Source organism: Pygoscelis adeliae, unplaced genomic scaffold (assembly GCF_000699105.1).
Source record: "Pygoscelis adeliae isolate BGI_AS28 unplaced genomic scaffold, ASM69910v1 Scaffold112, whole genome shotgun sequence".
Classification (NCBI taxonomy): domain Eukaryota; kingdom Metazoa; phylum Chordata; class Aves; order Sphenisciformes; family Spheniscidae; genus Pygoscelis; species Pygoscelis adeliae.
In genome coordinates this window covers 311,187-334,494 of record NW_008824232.1, presented here as the reverse complement: position 1 = coordinate 334,494, position 23,308 = coordinate 311,187, and positions in this window count along the sequence as shown.

The window sequence follows — 23,308 nt, the reverse complement described above, 5'->3', positions numbered from 1 at the left end:
GGCCCCCCCCCCCCCCCTCCTCGGCCTCATCCCCCACCTCTGGCAGAAAGCAGCGGAGATGCCGTCGCAGCAATCCGAGCGTGGACCCCCCTGGCATCAGCGATGGGACCCCCTCTCCTCCCTGGCATATCCCTAGGGCTGCATCCAGCCCTGGCCAGGCTGCTTCTGCTCCTCCCAGGCTGGCAGCCAGAGCCCGCCCTGCTTTCTGTTACTTTGGTGTGTGTCCCCCCCAAATAACTGCACGTGATAGCACCAGAGCAAACTGCTGGCCAGGCCCCTCCCCGGCGGGAGCATCCTCGGCACCCCAGGCTCCGCTGGAGGAGCTGGGTGCCGTGGCACAAGGCACTGCCGGAGACCCGGGGCCACCCTTCGTCCCTTGCCGGGCAGGGACAGTGTGGGGCTGGGGTCGCTTGCCGCTGGTTGCCTTGTTCAGGCCAGAAGGACGAGCGTCAGGGCTGCAGGGTGGGGAGCGATTGGGAAGCTTTGGTGGTTACCTTGAAAGTTTGGCGGTTGGTTTTTTGGGTTTTTTTTTTAAGGAAACGATAGCTTTTTTTGCTATACTGTATTGAGTGCGTGCTGAATATATACGTTCTTTCACACAGCTGGCTGGGGTGTTTGTGGTTGCCTGTTTTATGTGTAGGGTGTAGCAGAGGAGGAGGAGGAGGAGGAGGAAGGCGGTGCGGGGCTAAGCCCCTGCCTGGCTTTAGAGCTGCGCAGGAAGGAGCAGGGGTGCCCCGGGGCTGAGCCGTCCTCCTCCATGAGCTGCCTGCAGCAGCATCCCCGGTGCCGGGGTCGGGACAGAGGATGCCTGCAGACAGCGAGAGACGTTCGGGCCCCGAGGGGGGTTCCCTGCTGGGAACGGGACCCAAAGAACCCCTTAGACCTCTGAAGCGGGGCGGCACAGCCCCTACCAGAGACATTGCATTTAGCCCTCTGCCTCCGAGGCTTGAGTTGGGGTTTTTTTTTGTCGTGACGACAACGGGAACTAGCTAATTTTTGTTACTCTCCTTTTTGACACCTGTGTGAATTTTAAAATCTGTTGATTTCACTTAAGCTGGACATTAAGTGTTTAAGAAACTGTTGGGGGGTAGAATGGGGGAACAAGGGATCGTTGGGGTTTTGTTTACTTTTTGGCAATGTCCAAAAGCCGCCATGACGTTTCAGGGCGAGCGAGAATCTGGAGCACACAGAGCTGCCCCGGCTCCGTTTCTCTCTCTTGGCTTTCTTTGCATTTATTTTCTGAGGTCCTTTCTGGTTTGGAGCTGTTGATTTTGTCCACGGGCCCATGGCTTCCTGACGTGGGTGCTGGATCCTGAAAAGCCCAGCGTGAATTCCTCCTCATCCCCAGCGGGCGTTGATGTACCAAGCAGGAAGCTTGGAGTGCGCTGGCATCCCTGCTGCAGGGATGGTTGGAATAGCAGGAGGGATGCTGAGCTGGAAGCTGTACTGCTGGTGGGGATGGAGGGCCTGGATTAACTCCTCCTAGATGAGCAGAGCTGTTAGGAAGTCCTAAAAAATAAAGGCTGAGGTTAGGATTGGTGGGAAGGAGTGGGCGAAGAGTGGTGCTGAGGTCGAGGGGTGCAGCCGGGCAGGGTTGGGGCTCGTTTGGAGAAGTGCATGAGACCCCAGGCAAGGTGGGTGCACGGAAGGATGGGGGGTGCGGCTGGGATGGTGGTGAGTTATTGGCGCCGGAGGAAAGCCCGTGCTGTGGAGAGGCATGGAGTGCTGGGGGTTAGGAAGGAGGTCCCGTAGCCATGCGGGAGGGTTCGTGCCTGGCTTTCACACAGCCCTACCTGGGAACACCTTGTTTAAGAAAGTTTCTTTTTTTTTTTTTTTTCCTCCTTGATTAATTTGTTCTCTTTTCTTCTTCTCCTTTGCTTTCAAGAGAATAAATCTGTACAGTCTAGGGGAAATTTTGTATGAGCAGTGTTTTGTCAGCTGTCAGCAGTGATCAGGATTACGGGGAAAACGCATATATGGTTAAGTGGTATCTCCTATCACCATTAGAATAATGTGAAGAATTGCTTACAAGGACCCTGTCAATTATATATATATATATAAAATATATATATATAGTTTTGCATTTTTTTTACTCTCTGTGGTTTGTAAGATCCTTTTAGAAGCTTGGAAATAAAATTTCCTTCCCCACCTATTTTCTTCCTTTTTTTTTTTCCTTTTTGGGAAAAACAAAACTTGTCTTTCCCTGTGTCCCTAACAAGTAGCGAACATAAAGCTGAAATTACCCCTACCTGTCTCTAGCAGAGGAGGCTCAAAGGCTGCCCAGGTGAGGGGGGTGTGTGTGTGTATTAATTCCCAGCATTGCTTGGTTGTGTGTCCCGTGGGTATGGTGGCTCTCCTCTGCTGGTTGTTGTTCAGAAGAGTCGGCTGGAGGGAGAAGATGAAGGAGAATGGGCAACGTTTACTTGCGGATGACTCCGGAGTTCAATATATATATATATATATATATATAGAAGATGCCAGATTGAGCAGGGACCTTGGAAAACCACTGAGACTTCTGCTTCTCACCAAGGGTTGGGAGACGGGGCTGTAATCCAGCTGAACCTGCTCCATCCCGTAGCTCGTACCAGAGCAGTGAACAGTGGATGCGACCATCGTAGCACCGAACACCCTGGCCAGGCTGCGGCGTTCCTAGGCGCTGCTGGTGGAGGAAGACTGAGGGGGCGAGCTGCACCAAAGCCATTGCACAAGGGCACTTTTCCTGAAGCAGCGAGGTCAGCAGTGTCCTGCTGGCACGGAGCATGGGCATCGCGTCGGGGACAGCCGCCTCCAGCGTTTCCACACACGAGGCTCCCCCCCTGCTCGCACCGCGTTCGCTCAGGGTGCTGTTTTCTCGCCTCCCTCTGCTTCAGGGCTTCCCCCCATCCCTTCGGCAGTCTGGGGCTACCCGCACCCACCGCTCCCCTCCCTGGGGGATAGGCCCAGCACCCTCCCCGCACCCCTCCCCCTCCCCGCTGATGTGGTTGGGAGAGATGAGATCGCAACAAGGTTTCCCTCAGGTTTGCCAGGGCCATTTGGTTTTGCCTTTCATTTGGTGAAGAGCACAGCACAGGCGCTTGGAGCAGAAGCTCTCAGGATGCCTTTGAAGGAACAGATGATTTTTCTCTTCTTTTGTTTTTCACCCGAGAGGTGAGAGGAGCTGGCGGGGGGGCAGCGAGGGCTGCTCCGTTTAATTGCAAACAGCAGTGGAAATAATGCTGAGCGACACCGCACTGCAGCGGGGGAAAGGACACGCGAGTCATCCTCGTTTTGGAGCTTAAGACGCTCTCAGGGTGACCTGACCTGAATTCAGGTATGCGCTTTCTCTTCAAAGGAAGCCCAGTGAAACTTGCACTGCAGATTTTAAATAGTGAAGCGCAGAATGCACTTTATTTTTCTTTTAATTTAAAACAAACACAGCCTTTGGAGAAAATAGTAGTTTGTAGTAACCAAAGGCCCTTTCTCACGGAGATGAAGAGTCTCCACCTTTTATCTGTTCTTCTAAACTTGAATTGAGCACACCCATTTTAAGGGAGTCATTAGAAAATTCCATGTGGTCTGGTTCAGGCTGGGTTCATCTGGAGAAGGATGCGAAATAGCCTCATTATTTTAATCCCCTTTAATTTCCCTACTGACTACTTAGGTATCAGAGGGAAGGCAACACCTCCGAGGCTGGCAACTAGGACACTCTAAAATTAGCCATTGGCAGGTGTGCTTCTCGCCAGCCCCTGGGCTGCGGGATAGTGGTAAGGGTTTGGAAGAGGAACGTCAGTTTTATTTTCAGAAGGAATTTATAGCATGTCTAAGTGCAGCACACCACACTTAGACTCCAAGGTGGGCTTCATCTGATAAATCCGAGTCAACCTGGGCTGCTGGCATAGCCTTAGGCACTCACTGGGCACTAGTAGGTCTAAACTAGGTCAGATGAATGGTGACCTAAAGTGCCCTTTTCTCCTGAATAAAAAAAGAAGGCTGGGGTAGCTAGCACACATTGCACCTGGTGTTAGGTGAGCAGAATCCTGCCCCAAGAGGCTAATTCCTTCGATTTTGCCTGCACTGATGGATAAAAGCAGACCTAAGCTGCTTAGGACTTGCTCATCATCTGTGTTGAATACTTTTAGCCCTGCACTGAGATGGTTCCAGTATCCAGAGTGCGTGGGAAGTGCCCAAATATATTTGGGAGCCTTACAGTACGCGCAGTGCAGAAGCAGTTATGCCATACTTGGCTCTTCTAAAGACACGCCGGCTCTTCTGACTACAAGCTATAGCAAACAGTGTGCACAGAAAGGGTGAGGAGTCCGCTGGGCTGAGCCTCCTCTTTACCACTCAGATCCGACACAGCGGTGTTTGCGGAGGTGAGAATTCAGTGTTAAATGTTCAGGAAAAAGAAAACGCTCAGTGGCCGTAGCGTATCGAAGATGGGGGCTCCTCAGAGCTGCAGAATGCATACGATGTGCATGGACTGTGACCGGTGGACACTGCCTTTTTGAAGCAAATCGCAGTTGGCAGCTGTTTTCGCTTCACCCCATGGTAAAAACCGCTACTCTGAAAAGAACCAGTTTGTGCAAAATGAGTAACCACAAGATCTTTGTTTCCTCATTCCCAGAATCCAGGCATAAGTCTGACTCAGAAGTTATTAATCTTTGCTGGATAAAGAAGGAATGCAGTGTTCTGTGAATACAGTGTCTGCTTAGTAAGTAATTTTGTTCAGGAATAATCACAAATGCTAGGTACTCTTCGCTTGGGATGGTTATCGGTCATATTACCATGTTACTTCATGTTTAATAATTACCTTCTAATTCATGCAGTTAGTACACGGTTTGTAAGGACCAACGTGGAGACTAGTGAGCACAGCCACGCATGCGGATCAGGTTTCCAGTGACGGACAATAACCAGCACAGTGTTAGCAAGCAGCATAGGGGATATTAAGTGCCTTAAAACCTGCAAAATTATACCCTCTCATCACACACAGTAAAAGAGTTATAATTTATTAAGTAATATATTTCAAGTTTATGTGGAATTGAGAAGTTAGGAAATGTGTTAATCAGACAAGAATTCAGAAGGTTCATGTATAAATCTGAGCATAGCTTAAAAGAATTTATACAGCAAATTTGTACCAATCAATCCAATTTTTTGCTGAGATACAAATACTCCAGGCTTCTTGCTGTGCGGTACAGTGAAGCCTTCAGGCTTCTTCCTATCTTCGCTTCCAAACAACAGCAGCATTTTCTAGTTGCTTTGCATGGATCCAACTCAGTGCCTTTGCATGTCAGCATTCAAGTAAATATCTGAGTAACTGGTTTTCTTCTGCCTGCATTCTCCCCTCTAAAACAAAGGAAAAAAACCCTCTTTGTTGAGGCCATGCTAGTTGTTAAAGAAAGAGAACATTAAATACAAGAACTTTGCCGAAAGTTCATCCCACTCAAGCTGAAGGCAATGCACTCGATGGTTTGTTGTCACGTGCATTCAATCAACAGATGTAAAAGTGTGCTTTGGACCTTTTGGCTGTAAACTGTGTACAGGATCACGTCACTTTATAAGCTCAAGCTCTAATCAGAAGAAACCTCAGAAGCAAAGAATGTCAGTACTATATGTGACTCAAAACACACAGTAAAGGAACCACAGGCATCTCCATAGCTTGTGATTTTAAAGGTTAAAGGAGGTCAGTTAAAAACCCAACTTACTAGCCCACTGTTTCCAATTAGGTGAGGCAGTTTTAGGACATAATCAATAGAAATGTCATGTTGAATTCTCTACTAGTTACCTTGACCTATGGTCTTCTAAAGTAATTAGCAGTCAGTGTTTGGACTTTTAAAGACATCAGTAGGACTACAAAAAGGACTGTGTGACATAAACACATTTGTTTTGGCTTTAATTAAAGTAGGAGGAAAGTAGGGGTATAAAAAACGATGAAGAGGGTACTTGATATAAAGGCTTCTTGGTGGGATTCCAACGTCATGAGAGTTTTATCTGTTTTTCTCGGAGTCAGGATCTGCAAATGAAGAAAGAAGGGTGTTTTGGCATACCTTTCTTTAGCAACAAGAAAAATACTAATTGAACTTAACAAGATGAAATGTCATTGCTTTCTCTTAAGCTTGGAAGTAAAGAACGATCACTGAATAATTATTTTGATTGCCAATTATCTGCACTACTAGCCTGCTGTTCTCCTCTCAGAGGCACCTGTGCAATCCCTTCTGAACTCAGTTTTGCTGCCCATCTGAGGATACAACAGCTTCCCCAACATTCAAAAGATATTTATTACTTGACATAGCCTTCCGATTTATGCAGTTTGAATTACTGTGGGAAAGTACGGTAATGCGGAAAGTACGGTCTCCTCGTTGCACACAAACATCTTCTAAATGCTGTGGAAAACACTTGAGTGCCCAGTGCCTCAGCATCTTTTTTCCTAAAATGGGAATTTTGTAATTCTTACAGTACTGTTGTTAAGTTTTAATATGTGGAAAACCTTTTCAAGTCACTGGTTGCAAATCATGCAAAAACTGCAAAGTTCTGCTTTCTTAGATTACCTTGGTTATTATTTACAATACAGCTGAAAATGCAGTTTTCTTTTTGATGGGTTTGTCAAATCTATAGCATTTGAATTGTTATTTAACTCTTAAATATTATATAAGAAGTAAAATTAGTCTGTTCAATAAGATAACTAGCAGATGTATTTCTGGGGAGTGAACTGCTGGCATAGTGGCCATACGGGGGATAATGTAAAACGTAGAAAGCCTGCAGGAAAGTCTCTTTAGAAGCGACACTATCACTAATTCATTAAAATGTCTGATTCAAAGCATGATTTTATATTGTAAGGAGCGTGTCAGCGTAAGCAAGTAAATTGCTATTTCTCAGTGCTTGCGACTGTTCAGCTCTGAGCACTGGCGCTCGCAGCAATCGAAGGCGACATGCTAGTAGTGCAAAAGGCAAATCCTGCTGTGGATGAGGAATTTCTCACTGCTGGAGCTACAGGCTGGAAAGAGCCTGGGAAAACCTCAGCTGTATTTAGCCAAGCAGTTACTAGGTGTCACTGTAGCCCCAGCTGACAGAACTGAAAGAGCCCTCCTTTGGCAAAAACCCATGGAAGTGGAAGCAGGTCCAACAAAGAAACGAAACTCGCTCCAGCTGAAAGAGGTTTGCTATGAGAATATTAGCTGTGTTATAAACATAAGATTTGAAGTTTTCCTCTAGAATGAAATAACTCATTTGGCATTTAGCATTGTTCCCAGGCATTACATGTCTTTTAAATTCTGTTTATATGTGGTATTTTTCCTGTAACTAGCGTGTTGGAGTTCAGAGAAACCTTTCTTCAGCAGCAGCAGCGTGATTTCATGATTACCTCATCATCAGCTCCTCGGTAAACGGATCTGCAAGACAACAAATAGCTGTCATTCAGTGGTAAAACGTCTATTTAAAATATGCATTCTCATTTTTCTGTTCACTAATCCTGGATAATGAATTGTAAGAGGACCTAGAAGGTAAAGGAAAAGTGGCTGGCTTGGCCAAAGAAGGGAATTCACATCTCCGGAGAACATCAACATGCTAAGGTTAATAAACTATTTACCAGAGAAATTTTCCTTACCCTTTTATTTTCATTTTATTTCTACCTTTGAGAGAAACACAAGTCCTTCCTATCACCTGAGGGACAAGAGTCTCTGTTCTGTATGCAATTCAGCAAGCATTTACATCAGAAACGGGGAGTTAATCTCTTCTTAGCCAATAATCATTGTCTACACAACTTATCTAAATATGAAGTTTGCTTTGTTTAAATACCCATTACAAAATCAGAGTTGAGACAAAGAAAAATATCTTTGTAATGGAAAATGGATAAAATATCTCTGTAATGGATAGTTTAACTTCAAGGTCAAAGTCAAGGTTGTGGCTAGAAACTTTGGAGGCAACAGTTTTACAATTACAAGGCAAAGATCAAATATAAACTGAGTTACTCTCAGATACGGGAATTGAAAGATCCCTAACATACCCGGTGATAGCAAATAAGTATAAATAAGTTCAAATAAGTATCTGAACTACCGTTTTAAGTTGTTCTTCTCACTAATTCATTTTAAAACCCCATTGTTCACAGAAGATATTCCAGGGATATTGCTATAAACTTAGAAGCACTGTAGGACTGAAGACGACTTTCTTTATCATGACTAATGGTCATGTTTAGGAAAAAGCTGCAAGGCGGTACGGAGTTTGAAAGGGCCGGAAAAGGGGGCACAGACTGAAACTTTTTGTTGAAGAACAAAGACTGTTTCAGGCTGCTGAAGACATTTTTTTAATCAGTAGTACTAGCACCTCTTTAAAATTCCTGGCTGGAACGTTTCACTAAGGTAAGAAAAATTAAAATTGGGGATTTTTTTTTTTTTCCAGCGGGTTAGTAGGAGTCCCAACTTCCTTCCGATATCCTTCTGAGCTCAGCAGGGGCGGCCACCTAAAAAATCCAATGGCTTAATATGGTTCTAGATCTTGAACCCTGAAAGAGCAGAAACAAATGCAGGAAGCTTTCTAGCAAATAAGTATAAATAAGTTCAAATAAGTATCTGAACTACCGTTTTAAGTTGTTCTTCTCACTAATTCATTTTAAAACCCCATTGTTCACAGAAGATATTCCAGGGATATTGCTATAAACTTAGAAGCACTGTAGGACTGAAGACGACTTTCTTTATCATGACTAATGGTCATGTTTAGGAAAAAGCTGCAAGGCGGTACGGAGTTTGAAAGGGCCGGAAAAGGGGGCACAGACTGAAACTTTTTGTTGAAGAACAAAGACTGTTTCAGGCTGCTGAAGACATTTTTTTAATCAGTAGTACTAGCACCTCTTTAAAATTCCTGGCTGGAACGTTTCACTAAAGTTAAGAAAAATTAAAATTGGGGATTTTTTTTTTTTTCCAGCGGGTTAGTAGGAGTCCCAACTTCCTTCCGATATCCTTCTGAGCTCAGCAGGGGCGGCCACCTAAAAAATCCAATGGCTTAATATGGTTCTAGATCTTGAACCCTGAAAGAGCAGAAACAAATGCAGGAAGCTTTCTCAGAGGATGAGGCTTCGCTTGCTGTTTGTTCAGACACTGAACCTAGTGTGGAAAACAGCTTCGGGCTCCTCCTCAATATTTGATGTAGACATGCTCTTTGACATCATAGGGACCAGCTGCATGAGTAAGCACTCAATTTTCTAACCCACAGAATCCAAGACTATTTTGCAAGTAAAAGCAAAGCATTTTCTTACAGTTTGTGATTACATCTTAAAAAATAATCCAGTTCGTTGCCCTGTTTTACATATGTCAATGTCTTGCTGTTAGTGTTTCTCTTTTAAAACTGGATGGGTATGTAGAATTTCCTGATCAGCTCAAAGGAAAGAAAACACAGTGACTTTGTTAAAACAAAACTAGATGAAAACAAAAGCCTTATTAAATGAATAAAGTCTTTAAAAAGATGCCAGCCTTTTTTAGATGTTCCAGAAAAAGCTCATAAATGCTGGTAAAGGCAATTTAACATCTTACTGAATCAAATAATCAGGGGGAATGCTAGCACACCAAATGTGTAACAAATCGAGTTTTACTGCAATAGACTTTTAAAGAATCACAGGACTAAAGCCCAACAGCTAGAACTTGTACACTGTGGGGTTTTTCTTTTTTCTTTTCATTGCTCGTTGTTTTTGTGGGGAACTTCAATTAAATATCTTTACTGTACACTTGATATCATGTAAATTTTCCTAATTTCTGAAACTTGCATTTCCTGAATTTTTTCCTCCCACTTTTTGATGTTTAATGTGTCTCTTTTATATCTAAGTCCCTCTTGCCAATTCATGAGATCTTGCATATTTAATGAGAACAATTAAACAAGAATTTTGTAAAAGTGAGTTTTAAGCTCCAAAGCTTACTGTCATTTTCCCCTGCTTTAGGCTGTCTTGGGCACTAGGAGAAAGGCAACCAAGATTAATAAAGCTTTCCCATTTTAACACCGATTAGACATACGATTTAATATAGCTAGAAAAAGCAAAGAGAATGCTTTTTAAAAATATGAAAGCATGGAAATGCTTAAAAACAGGACAAGTGAGGAAATTACTTTAATGCTTAAGATACAGTAAAGCTTTGGATTACTCTCAATATCAAAATGACTTGTAAACAGACATGACTGGTTTGCCATTAAATTTTACTCAATTCATTTATATTTTACTGTATCTTTTAAAAGACTTGTTTCATTTAAATAGCCAGTCCTAAGACAAGAAAATCTAAGGTTGCAACTAGTTTTTATAATTTCTGATCTTTTTTTAAATTGTTGGCTTCTAAAATAAAATTTATACATGGGGAAAAACTTCCAGACCCTCAGAGATTTATATGGATTTAATCATGATTTTGTGCTAATAACACTCAAACTTTCAGAAGTACGACTGAATGCAAACCTAGGAGTAATGCATTCTTCTGAGATACGTGTGGGAGAGTTTGGCATCCAGACTTGGTATTTTTCATTTCCAAGTCCTATCCAAATCGAGACTTTGAAAGAGGGGAGATGCAAGAACATGGCATCTTGCTGATGCAACTTGTGCGGTCGTTTCAGCTAAAGATCTTTTGCCTCTTCATTGCAGGATGGCACCTAGAGTATGGGAAAGCCTCTGTTGTCCCTTTGAACTTAAGAGTGACAGTGGTGGGGTGACAGGATCTTTTTTCAAAGCCCAAAGGTCTCATATAGCCGCAGGCTCATGCATTTCACTTGCTGTTCCCCATCCAAACCGTATTAATGCGGACCTGCGTGGGAGGGAAGGTTGAACAATGCAAGCAGCCCAACAGCAGAAGAGCACTGATGGTAAATGTGTGAAAAAATAGGATCAGACACTCCTTAATTGTCTATCAGTGACGCAGCACGTTCTACGTCTGTGCCACCTTTGGGGGACTGCTCATTTATTTTTCCTGCTATGATCTATTTACATCAAGTGGGCTGACTCAGCTATCAAAACACACGCATACTTCAAAAATGAATGTACGTGATTCTGTATCAAAATATTTGAACGACTAACTAATGAATGATTGTGAAAACCTTCAGTGAACTACTCCCATGGGTCTCTGTTTTAATTCAGTATTCTCTCTGAAGTGTTTGTTTCTCTATCATGTTTGCCTCTTGCTGATAGACTTCTTTAAGAGAGTTTTTAACAAGGCCATCTGTAACCTCTGACTGCTGCAGCATTGTATCATTTGACACTAAAGCTGTCACTTCAATTCCTGAAGGTTTTAGGAAAATGATGGCAAATAAAAATTTTCAGCATTTTGTACCATTTATCCTGCTTGCAGTAAATGTCCCACATCAGATGAGCTTGGCTTATATTACAGGAGAGGGAGTTAGACTAATTTAGAGCACATTTGACCATGTAATGCTGGGCCATTAACAGACAATTGAGGTTGCTCAGAAACCAGACTCATTCTAGCTGTAATTCTGTCTCGCTACAGCACCACGCCAGAGACCTACCCACAAGAGCAGATTCCATACCTAATTCTTTCACTTGTTACATGATTTGGTATCTTGCACCCAAACTCAAATTTTCAGAAGCTGAAAATTTTGCCTATGGGTTTGCCAGTGATTTTAGGTGGCTCTCTTTGATTCACTTTTACAGTAACCAGCATGAACCACTGTGACTGTGATCTGTGCGCTCTACTTCATGTCTGCAACATAGGTATTTATATATAACCTAGTCACGCCTTTAAAAAGACAAGGGTCTCTACAGCGAGGCTTGTGTGACCAATTTAAGTCATCTTTCCCAAGGTAAGATGAACCATATCTAGAATAGAACAGAATATTTCTATATCTCAGACTTGCCTTTTTCTCTACGCAGATTATAACAAAATTGTGGCCAACTGATGTCAACTTTGTACCGGGGATGTCTAAAATGACCAGAGATTAATCTCCCTTCTTTTGCCCGATTTTTGGACGTGCTGAATTCTTCACTGACTTCAGCTGGCACTGTGGCTGCATTCAGCTTTCTGAATGGCAAATGGAAAGTTTTTTAAAATTATTTATTATAATAGATAGTCAAAATGAGAGGTAGCTTGTGGAAATGCCAAGTCCTGACGCACCACAGACAGGTGGTTTATGTGCTGCACCTGAAAGTATTATTTTACTTTTTGTTTTCTCATCTGCACTGATGATTTGTCAGGAGAAAACTGTTGTTTAGTTCTTTGGTTTGTTTTTTTTTGAGTTGTTTTGTCTTGTCTTGTTTTTAATGATGTTCAGCCATAACTAAGCCAGAAATACCCACTAATTGTAAGGGTAAACATATCATAACAACAATAATAGAAGAAAAAGATTTATTCTTATCACTATGTCGGTAGTATTTTAGACTGGACATTTCAAAATGGCAAGACTAGAAAGGAATCACAAGAATCCAGCATCTCATAGCCTGGGTTCTAATTAAAATCCCTCCCAACCTCCAGACAGTCAGGACTGAAAAACACTATTCCTGCAGTTTCAAGATGACTGATGAAAGACTTCAGACAAACCGCAAGCAGCCACTGGATCAGCTGATGTGACCTTTTTTTAGATCAGCTCAACTACAATCATAATGCTCCAGTGAAAAGATGTTCTATGAATTTAAAAACATCAAAAATGTCATTCCAGAGAGCTTTGCGAGGTACAGAACACAGTCCCAGTTTCATGTAGAGTTTGCCTGACAATTAACTGGAAGGTTTCATCTGCAGCTTTGCAATTCATAACAAGCTAAGACAAGGGAAATATGTTTTAATTTGACATGTCCACAGTGCTGACCCACTGACTTGGTCACAAATGACAGCACCACAAATGTATTCTAATTCTTCTGGTCTGCATGCCTGAAATGAGTAGACAAATGAAGTATCTCTCAAGATGATGGAAATAGTATTTACCTACAGCCAAGAAAACCTTTCATGTGGGTTGAGATGCTTACCGTAAGGAGGAGTGCTGGCAAAAAGGCCTCATCGAAACCCTCATCTTCACCCCTAGTTCAATTAAGATTCCCTAATGCATCGCTGCCAAAACTATTGAAAGGAGTTGGTGACTAGTTAACATCAACCAGAGAAGCTGGTGGGATATGTCTGTAGTCGTTTAAATTAGCACTGTCAAAAAAGTCATTATAGTTCTCATTCCTCAGTCATTCCAGGTGCCTTTTCCAAGCATACAATACTACACAATCCCAAAAGTTACTCAGGATCTCTTCTGGAAAAATTTTTAATGCTATGACTGGTGAGCAGGGTGAGCACAGGTGACTTTTGTTAAGCTGCCAAAACCACTGTGAAGGTCATTTAAATAATTGGAAGACGACAAGGAAATTAACTGCCTTGCATTAGGATGTTGAGAAGGATATAAGGATCAGGTGTGATTACAACCTACACCTGTAAGGAAACGGCACAACAGACGTTTACTGGCTGGTTTTTGAACAGGAAGGTCTGCTTGGAAATACTTTGCTGGTTCTGTGTGGATTGAAAAGCTTGACAACAAAAGAGAAATGGTAAACTGCTCAGAAGGAAGCAGTGAGGATGGGCCGTAACTACAAGGTAACTGGAAGCACTGTTACTTTCACTACTTTTCTTACCCTTTTTCTGGTGACCAGGATGTAGCTTAGTCTCATGAGTTCTGCAAATCCCTGTTCGTAAAGGTGGTGCAGTCCAAGATGGAGACCTGAATCTATTAGTTCCTGCTGTGCCTGTACATAAAAAACAAATTTGTATTTTCACTCTTGGTGACTACCTTGTGCTAAACCACAGACAGACGCTACAACTGACTGGTTTTAGGCGATGTTGTAGTAGTGATAACTTGTTTAGTGGCTGGGATAGGCTGTATAGTTATCTACTCCTGTGTTTAATTGATCTTTCTTATATAATGTGACTAAAAAGCAGGTGCCCCGTGGTTACATGCTAAGCATGTGAATGGCGGGAGTGCAGTGCAGCCTGGCTGGCATGAGTGGCAGCTGGCATGCTCCAGCATGTGGTTGGAAAGGCATGACCGAAATGACGGCACCGCTGTGGCGAGGCATATGAGTGACAGTTAGTTATGGACGCGTATGTATGTTCCTGTCACAACTCAGCACGTAGCACATGATTTTGCATTTCATTTCTAGTACTGTAATGGGACTGGACCCTCAAGAAAGGCTAGGTTGGAGGGGGGTGACCAGAACAATTTACTTAACATGTTGCTGTTCCTGTCCACATCTGAGAGGCCTTCAGAAGGAAGGAAGCTGCATATGAGCCATATCCAGCTAAAAAGGCTGTGGGCTGAGTATCTCTGATTTACTGAATGCAATTCACTTATTAACTCTGGATTGTTTTCACAATTAATGTTGTATGTGATAATCTTTCTTACTAGCAATGCTCACAGCGGTTGGCCTATTGTGAGGATTCAGCATCCTCACAAGGGAGGGAGGATGCTGGGGGAGTTCCCTTAGATTTTGAGTCCTGGCCTGCAAAAATGCACAGTTGCCAGTTTTGCTGCGACAATATCCTGTTAAAAAGGACAGAATGAAGGTTTTGAGCATAAGTAACTAAAAGATCAACATTTAGTCTGGCCTCAGGTATAAAATGGAGCATAGGATGTAACACTGTATGTGTACAATACCTGTCCAGAATGGAACTTGGCAAGAGAAATGGGTCTGTTCTAGTGAATATTTAGTAAAGATTGGTATAGCTCATCAGGAAGAAAACAAATGTGAAGTACTGATTTGACATGAGCAATGGCAAATACCAAGCAGCAATTAAAAGGAAAAAAAGATGGTGCAATTAAAACTACAGATGTACTATCCAGAACTGCTGCGTGTGTGGTTTTTGGGAGGAGGTGGCTGCTTTCTTTTTTAATCTAGACCAACTACAATGTAGATAATAATCACTAATATGAAAAACAAGGAGTGAATTTTCTGCATTCCTAGATGGAAGGTCTCTAAGGAAAATCCTGGCACTGCGGGGAACCAGGTGCAGAACTAGATGGCATCACGCTTTCCTAAACCGGATCATGAAACAGGAATGAACTGCCTCTAAAAGCGTCAATTCTCAGTGAGACACAGCAAGAGATCTTGACCACCTGTAGGTACTGAAGACTTCATGGCACTTGTAACTGTCATAAAATAAAATGTAGCATCCTGGCTGCATTCCACTGGGGTAATTGATTTTTGCCTCCCCAAATTTCCACTCGATGGTTCTAATTGAATACTTTTTTTTTTAATAGTGAATCTAATCAACCCTCAGGACAAAACACTTATTTTGTCTCGCTCTTGACAAACAAGTGTTTTGTTTGCATTTTGCCTCTGTAATTAAAGTGCCAGCTGCCAACAGTGAAACGAACTATAGAAATTAATAATTATTTCCCCTGTAAATACACTGTACAATATTGCTGGCTTGGAATAGTAGCCCTCATTCCAAGTCAGAGATGGCTGTATTCCACTGATTAGAGACAAAAAATTATATGTATACGTAAGTGCATTTGTGTGGGGAGGAGAGGGAGAATAGAGGAGAAGGGATTTTTGTATGTGTGCACTTCCAGAATGCACACGCTGGTTGCTGAATGTAAATCCAAGCTCGCTAAAAGCTACCTCAGGGCTACTAATAGTGTTTCTGAGAAGTACCATCATCTTTTTAAAAATTGTAAGTAGGAAGAGGCAGGACCAGCCAGCCTGTGAATGGAAGCAGCATCACCCTTAACCTTGAATTCTTCCTCCTCCTCAGGACTAAACCACCTTTCTTTTTCTGTTTGTTGGGGGGAGGGTTGTTTGAGGTGGTTTGGGGGCGGTGGTGTGTCCCTCTCATGGGTTAGGTATTCTGGTACACCTGGGAAAGGCTGTAACTGGGGTGGCATCTTCTTTGTGCTATAGTATTCTATGCTCTAGCATGTTTACAAATTCTCCTCAAATTGCTCTTTAAACTGTTGCATCTTTCTCCACCCTTTTCCCCTAAATTTCTGTATTCCTTTCGGACATCTCAAGCCGTGATGATGTTCTCCTTTAGGCTTTCAATGAGTGTCTGCCAATCTCAGCCTAAGTAAAAAGCTTTCTGTTCATACGTATTTCACAGCATAGTGGCAAATCAATCATCTAGAAAATAGTTTGCTGGTAAAAATAGTTTGCTGGTGAACGCTTCTGTCAAAGCATTCTGGGAAATCATTTACTTTTTTTATGAGTAAGGCAGGCCTGAAGGCATGCAGATGGGGAAATATACACTGTTTACTGCAAATAATTTGAGAAAGACACTTCTGCCAGATTGTGCATCTTCTCCTAGTTGATAGGAAAGACTCTGGCACATTGAATTATTTATTTAGATGAGCAGAAATGCTGAAAAGGGCACCTAACCATATGTTTTAGAAGCTTCTGGCATCACTAGGAATGCATCACAAATAATACCCTAAAAGTACAGCAGTATAATATGATACAAACCACCTCAAGAAAGCAACACAACCTATAATCTTAATTACTCTAAATACTCTAGCAATTACTCACCCTTGCAATTCATCCCATTTTTAAAATGCCTGGGGGAGGAAAACGAGCCTTGCAGTTTCTCCTTGTGTGGAACGTGTAAGCACGTTGCGCTGAATTATCAAACTAGACTCCGATACAGGCATCAGTTCAAATTCTGTGAAGTACTTAAAAGCTTCAAAACTGAACTGTGTGCACGTAGTTCACATGCAAGCCTTGTTACTTGACTGCTAGTACTAGAAAGGCTGTGTAGAAGTGGGGACTGAAAAATCCTACCAGGCACTCTGAGGAAAGCCAAGACATTTGCAAGACTTCTGGAGAAGGCAACTTCTATTGCAATTTGCTAAAAGGCCTTGTTGTAATATCTTATTTACTTACAGCTTGCATAGTGGGGTCCTGTCAACGACTTGAACTCCCTAGGGTCATGGAAACTTGTGAGTAACAATGAAGTAATAGAATTTGTGCATTAAAATTCAAGAATAGTGTTTTGAAATCTTACCAAGATGATTTTCTTTGGTTGCTGAGCATGTTGATCTCTTTCCTCAATACTAGCATCACCTTATAATGAAATCAATACATCTGGCTTTGGTAAGATTAACTTCTCAGAAAACAGAGTATTCTTGGCTATCATTAAAAAAAGCAGCTCTTAGTTTCAATGTTCCTGTCCCTCATTCCTGTATTTCTTTCTTTAAAATTCCATGTTCATTTAAAAAAAGAAAAAAGCCCTAACAGGAAGATGTTCGATTCTTCTGTTGCTTAGTTTGCTAAATTCCACATCTTACATAATGTTGTGAAGGACAAACAATTAAATCCTTGGATGCTCTCCCTTAATCTGCTTCTTTCCTGCAATGTTGTATCTACATAACAAACAAGGATTTTTTCCATTGCCACACTTAATTACAGGTTTTCTCTATGCAAAGCCTCCAGATATTGGGCAGTTCTGTGAAATGCTCTGGGATTATACAATCCGAGCCTAGGATGAAGAATGTCTCTTTACATTTATCGAAATTTGCATAAGTAAGCATCTCTCTCTCTCTCACAGTTTAGCAGGTTTCAGTTGATGTTGACGTTTCACTACACACTGAAATATTGCAAGGCAGCAATATCAAAAAAGGATTATGGACTCTTATCTGAAGAGAGGCAGTTTCTTACCCAGGATTGTTGGTGATTTCTGTAATATGCATTCATGTTAAAATTGTCCACATCAATTATCAGGTTCTGCTTGCACAGCTCATAGGTCTTCACGGCCTCCAGAGCAGACCTTGCAATAAGGCAAGAAATTAAGTCTTTAACCTTAAACTACATCATGCCTGTTATAAAATTGGAATGAGGAAATTTTTTATTTTAAAGCCATTTTCTACAGATTGCTATCTTTTTATTAGAATTCTCCTGAATCATTTGAAACCACGGCATTTTTTTTATACTAAACACATGTAATAGTAGGGATAATTGGAATAGGCTTCTGTTAAATTCTGCGTGGTATATGACTGCGCTGGATTTTTTGTTTGCTTTTAAATGACAAAATCTGTAGCTTTTATGGAATAAAACTGCAGGGATCATGAGCCACACTGATGTAAAATGCAATAATGGACTCCATACATAAACCTCCGTCTAAGGCCTTGTTAGTACCAACAAAGCCAAGAAATTGCCTGGAATTGTTTACTTGCATCTTCACCTCGTTATTTTTAAGACAACAATGAATTTCATTTGAGTGCCATAAAATAAACGGATACACCCCCACCCTACAAAGTGGTTCTCTTTTCCCCTTTTCTTCTAAAGGAAGATGTGGAACAAAAACTTCTAAAGAGGAAAAAGCCCTGCTTTCCATGTGCACAGATGGCCTGCTTAAGAAAACAGAAACAAAAAAACCAAACAAAGAAACCCTCCCCGCACACTTCACTAACCAGGAGCAAAACTTCTGCTTGTTAAGATTGATATCTCATCAAACATGCTTCTTAGGACATGGTTCCACTTAGTTCTTTCATTGCTTAACATACCACCACCTCTTTTCTTGTTCTGGCACCCCAGCTACCCAAGGAACTCTCTCCGAACAGGATCACGTCCCTGTACTCCATCAACTAGCACTGAGGGGAAACTTAAATTATTCTATGAGGACAGGGTTTGGGGAAGGTTTGGGAAATGTGACTCACTTCCCTAAGCTGGGGGCAAGCCAGGAATTTAAATGAACAAGGCCTGGCAGGGAACCAAGTACACAGGATTTCACTGATACATCATCTGCCTTTTAAGACTGAAGAAACAAAGCCAGCATAAGCTATTATCTTCCCACGTACAGGATTGGCATTTTACACAATCTACACTAGGTTAGGGTGTGTGTATATATCATATGCCTACTTATATCCTCTCTGGAAGTTAATTCTCTGGTTATTATCTGATGGTGGCTTTTTTAGTTTGTATTTTTAAGTGCTTACGTACAAGGAGTAAGTTGAAAATTATATGACTCACTTAGGAACTTCAGAAGCCACAGTATACCTAAGTGCTTAACAAAAACTGTAGAATGCGTCTTTAAAAAAAAAAACAAACCCAAACCAACTCGTGTTGTGATCACCTTTAATCTCTTGACAAAGGTAGGGTCCATATTGTGAAAATGCAGTTATGTAATCTAAACTTACAGTGCTATAACGTCACTGATAACCTTCGTTCAGAATGGAATTAGAAATGGCACAGCAAGAAGAGTGCTTAGGGGAAAAAAAGAAAAAAAAAAGGCATGCTGACATAAGAGAGGGTGAAATCAAAGAATAATCAACAGGACTGTTCTCTAGCTGGGAGTCACCTTCCTGAATGCTAAAATTCATCCTGCTCATATCCCTCTCCCCTCTCCACCTGAATTCTTCCAACACTTCACACATTTAATCTCATTTTACAGTTTTTGTCATTCAAACATTTCTCTTACCTATTAGTCTTACATGTGCAGTTTATGATCCCTGCAAAATTTGATGTTTGCCTGATACTACTAATTGCTGTAGATTGGCTCATTAAATCTTTCAGCACTTAATATCAAATATCTTGTTTTAATCTAAACCAAGCACTAGAAAATTATGGCTTTGGTGATCCGCTCACTACATACCAGTAGCCTCATCAAAGACATTAATATCTACTGTTATTTCACTGAGAATGCTTGTGCTACAGAAAAATACTACCATGGTGTAGTATTAGTACTCAAGCTATGAGTTAAATGTGTCCTTTGAGTAAATTTAAAGACTTAAACTTGTCCAACTCCATTAGTACAGTGGAATTAGTTGAGAGGTAAATCTGGCAGAAGCATCTCAACAGGATGTTTTGTATCTTGTGGGTCTCTCTCTCTCACCTGACTTTATTTTAGCTTTGAGCCATTTTTTTAGACGTTCCTGATGAACAAACTGCAGGCTTCCCACACAGCCACATGGCTCTAGCAGTGGATTTGTAGGAGAACCTCTGGCAATCTGACAGATACGACACTGATCTCCTTCCTCTTCTGAGTCTTCTGCCAGGAGACTATTAAGACATAACAGAAGAAATCAAACACTGCTCTTGGCAAAGTCTACAGTTGAATAATGGACAGCATCTTTGCGCTAAGGTTCTAGGATTTGGAGAGATTTTATTAAGTCTCTTTATCCCATGATGGTGACCTGAAAGTATAATATCCAACTGTTTAGAGTTAATATGTACCTTAAAGCTGCTAAATTTCAAAGGAAAAACCTTATAGTCTCTAAATCCCCTTTATGCTTCTGTGTAATCCAAATCTGATGATATGTTGCTGAGAATTATACAGCCACTGTCCTTTGAGAAGAACGAGTGTGTTTGAATACTGCCTATCAAACATGAGAGGAGGTATCTGCTGAATACTCTCCCCTCTCAGCTCTGTTGGCATTGCATGAGTTTTCAATATTTGTCCTGAGTGACTTGCTTTCTAGAAACCTTTCTAGATTTGTGGTGATGCAGGGGAAGTTTATTTCTTGGTGAAGAGTGATATTTTAACCAAGCAGGGGAAAAAAAAGTTATGTTACAAAACATTTTAATGGCTTTGTATTTATGACTGATGGGTGAAAACATGCGAAGTGTTTACTGATGATGATCTAGTGCTTTTTGCATGAAATCTGATGAGCAGATTGGGTTCCTATTTAATAAACAGAATACTAAACAACAAAAATGTTGAGCCTTGGATTGGACTCTAAATTAGCTGTAAAAGTAAAAATATGAAAATGAAAAAGCAATTTGTGACTTTATCACTTCACACATTCAAACCTTAACCACATGGAGTTACATCTCCATCCTTAACCTAGGTTCTACATATGTAACACCTCAGAAAACCGGACTCATCAAGTTAATGTCACCAGCAGAATGTTGTTTGGGGGCTTTTTTCCCTCCCTTTTTCCATCCCCTTCTAGCCATGGTTTGGTTTGCCTAAATGTTTTGTGTTGAGAAAGAAGGAAAAGGCTTTTGTGTGAAAGCTGGAATAACAGGAGACCTGTTTACCTGTAGAGCTTTCAGTTGCCCTTTGGTTATTTTTCTCCCATTTTCTGGCATGTCTCCCCCTAAATTTCTTGGACAGAACAGGTACCGTTACTAACTCCAACTAATGTCATCAGGAGACTGAGGAAACTCAAGAGAAGGGAGGCTTCCTCTTGGCATAGGAGGAAAGATTAATATTTACAACCTTTCAGTGCAAACTAGGAAAAACCTCTAGATGTTCCTTCCATCTAAATTGTTACCTCCACAGAGCGTTGGCACTCCTAGTTCTGAATTTCCTTAATTTTTGAAGAGAAAAGTTTCATTCTGAACTTCTGTCTAGCTGTCTGCCATGTCCCCTGGGATAGCTGACAAACTTTGAAATACAGACAGTTGGTTTATTTGCAGTGAAGCTGGGAACAGAAATGTTTTTCCTGATAGCATCTCTGATTCTAATTGCTTAAGCAGTTTCTTGAGACAGAGCGAGCAGCTTGTTGATTACAATGAGCAGCAGGGAAACCTATTGCTCCTTCATTCTGCTTTTATTTGAAAGTCTCTGCAGTCAAAGCAATTACTGTATTTAGACCACAGATAGAAAATAGGACAAGCAAACAATTAAAAATAACTTTGACAAACAAAGCTGTGTCTCTTGACTTGAACTTCTGATTATGGCTGGAATACATAAAGCGGCTGAGCTTAAAGGACTCAGTGCTGGTTAAATGGGATCTATCCCAAAGGGAAGCCTTATAAAGGAATCAAAGGGCAAGTTCCATGACTATGCTATTAGCCATGTACACCAGTGCCCAAAGAGCACACTTGTGGGTTGTGGTGGACTCTGTCACATTGAGGAATCTATTTTTTGTCTCCAACTCCGTGACAATAAAACCCACAAATCTCCCTCACGTCTCTGCCCCAAGAAAGCTTGGTTAAAGCTTCAGTGGTGCTTATTGATGTTCAGGAATAAAGCAAGTGAGTGTGTGACTTGTAGAAGAAGTAGCATGATGCAAACACCATGTCCTCACTGAGTGGTTTTCCGTGTCTCTAGTAGAATCATCTGAAAGTCATAGCTGCTGTGAATTACAAGGATGAAGATACAAATGGAAGAACTATTAACTTATTTTTGTATGTTTCTAACTGTATGGAAAACTTGAAAGAGGAAAGTGTAGCCCTTTCTTTATAAAATAAGTCAAATATCAAAACAACCTATGATAAAAATAGAACTTTGAAATCTACAGTTTGTCACTTAGCTACAGTGCAGTTTCTTGCAATTCATGATCTAGCTACCATGTGTTTATGTATAATTCTAGCATTTGCACATATATTAAATATACTCCTCACCTTTCATGTTGTTTAAGTTTCTCTTGATCTGCCTGCAGCCTCTTCACTTCCTCTGTGCATGTTGAATGGGAGACCATTGTGTTGCTTATTGTACTACTTTGGTTTTGTAAATAAGGCACTGCTAGGAAAGCAAATGGCAACCGATCATGCAAAACACAAGCAATAGGAGGATCAGGAGTGAATCTTGTCTGAAACAAATTTGAGCTGGAAGAATCTAGGGATGAAGACCTAGGTGAACTTTGTAAGTTCTCCCCAATGTATGAGGTACCACTGGGAGATGAAATGTTCCAACTGTCATTGATGCTGTCCTCCAGCAAGCTGCTGTCTTCAGGTGTATTGTGAATTGGCAGTGAAGAACCAAAACTTTCTGAAGTAGAAGAGTCCCTATAGCGTATAAAGGACAAGGGTGTAGGCGTACTGAGTGTTGAACTATCATCCAAATCCAGTGTTTGTGGAGAACATGTTGCTGAGGACTCGGGTCTATGTGCAGACTGAGCTGAGGATCCTGGGCTGTTAGGTGCAGAGTGTAGTGGTCTGGGAACGGCTGACAGAACTGACGTAACAAAGCTACCGTGACATCTCTGATTGCTTTCATAAGAATGCCATTGTTTGCAATAAGTATGGGCTCTAGCCCTATGTCTGTAATTAACATTATTAAGCATCTTTCAAATAGGTGAATTGCTTGGCCTATCTTCAAATTCTGAATGGTCTACATCTTCTAGACAATTCCCATCTGGAGGGTATAATTTGTTACTGTCCTTAGATTCTCTCTGCTGTAGTTCTACAGAGGTGACCGTCACTCTATGCTCTCTTAAAGGCCAATGGGAAGATTTACCCCCTCGTAATGATGCATTTTTGTCATTTCCACCTTCTTCCAAGCTATGACGCTCACCTTGTGCTAAATATATTTCACTAAATTTGTTCCTGTGTCCCAGAATACTAGGAAATTGGCTAATGCTCAGGGAAAGAATTCTCTTTAGCTGATTGGCATCTTCAGTATCTTCCATTTCTTTACAAGCATCTTTCATGGTTAAATACTGAATAGAACAAAAGCTTTTTCCTCTGGACATAAAAGGGGCTCTGCTATGGTGCAGAAGGGATGAACCACCC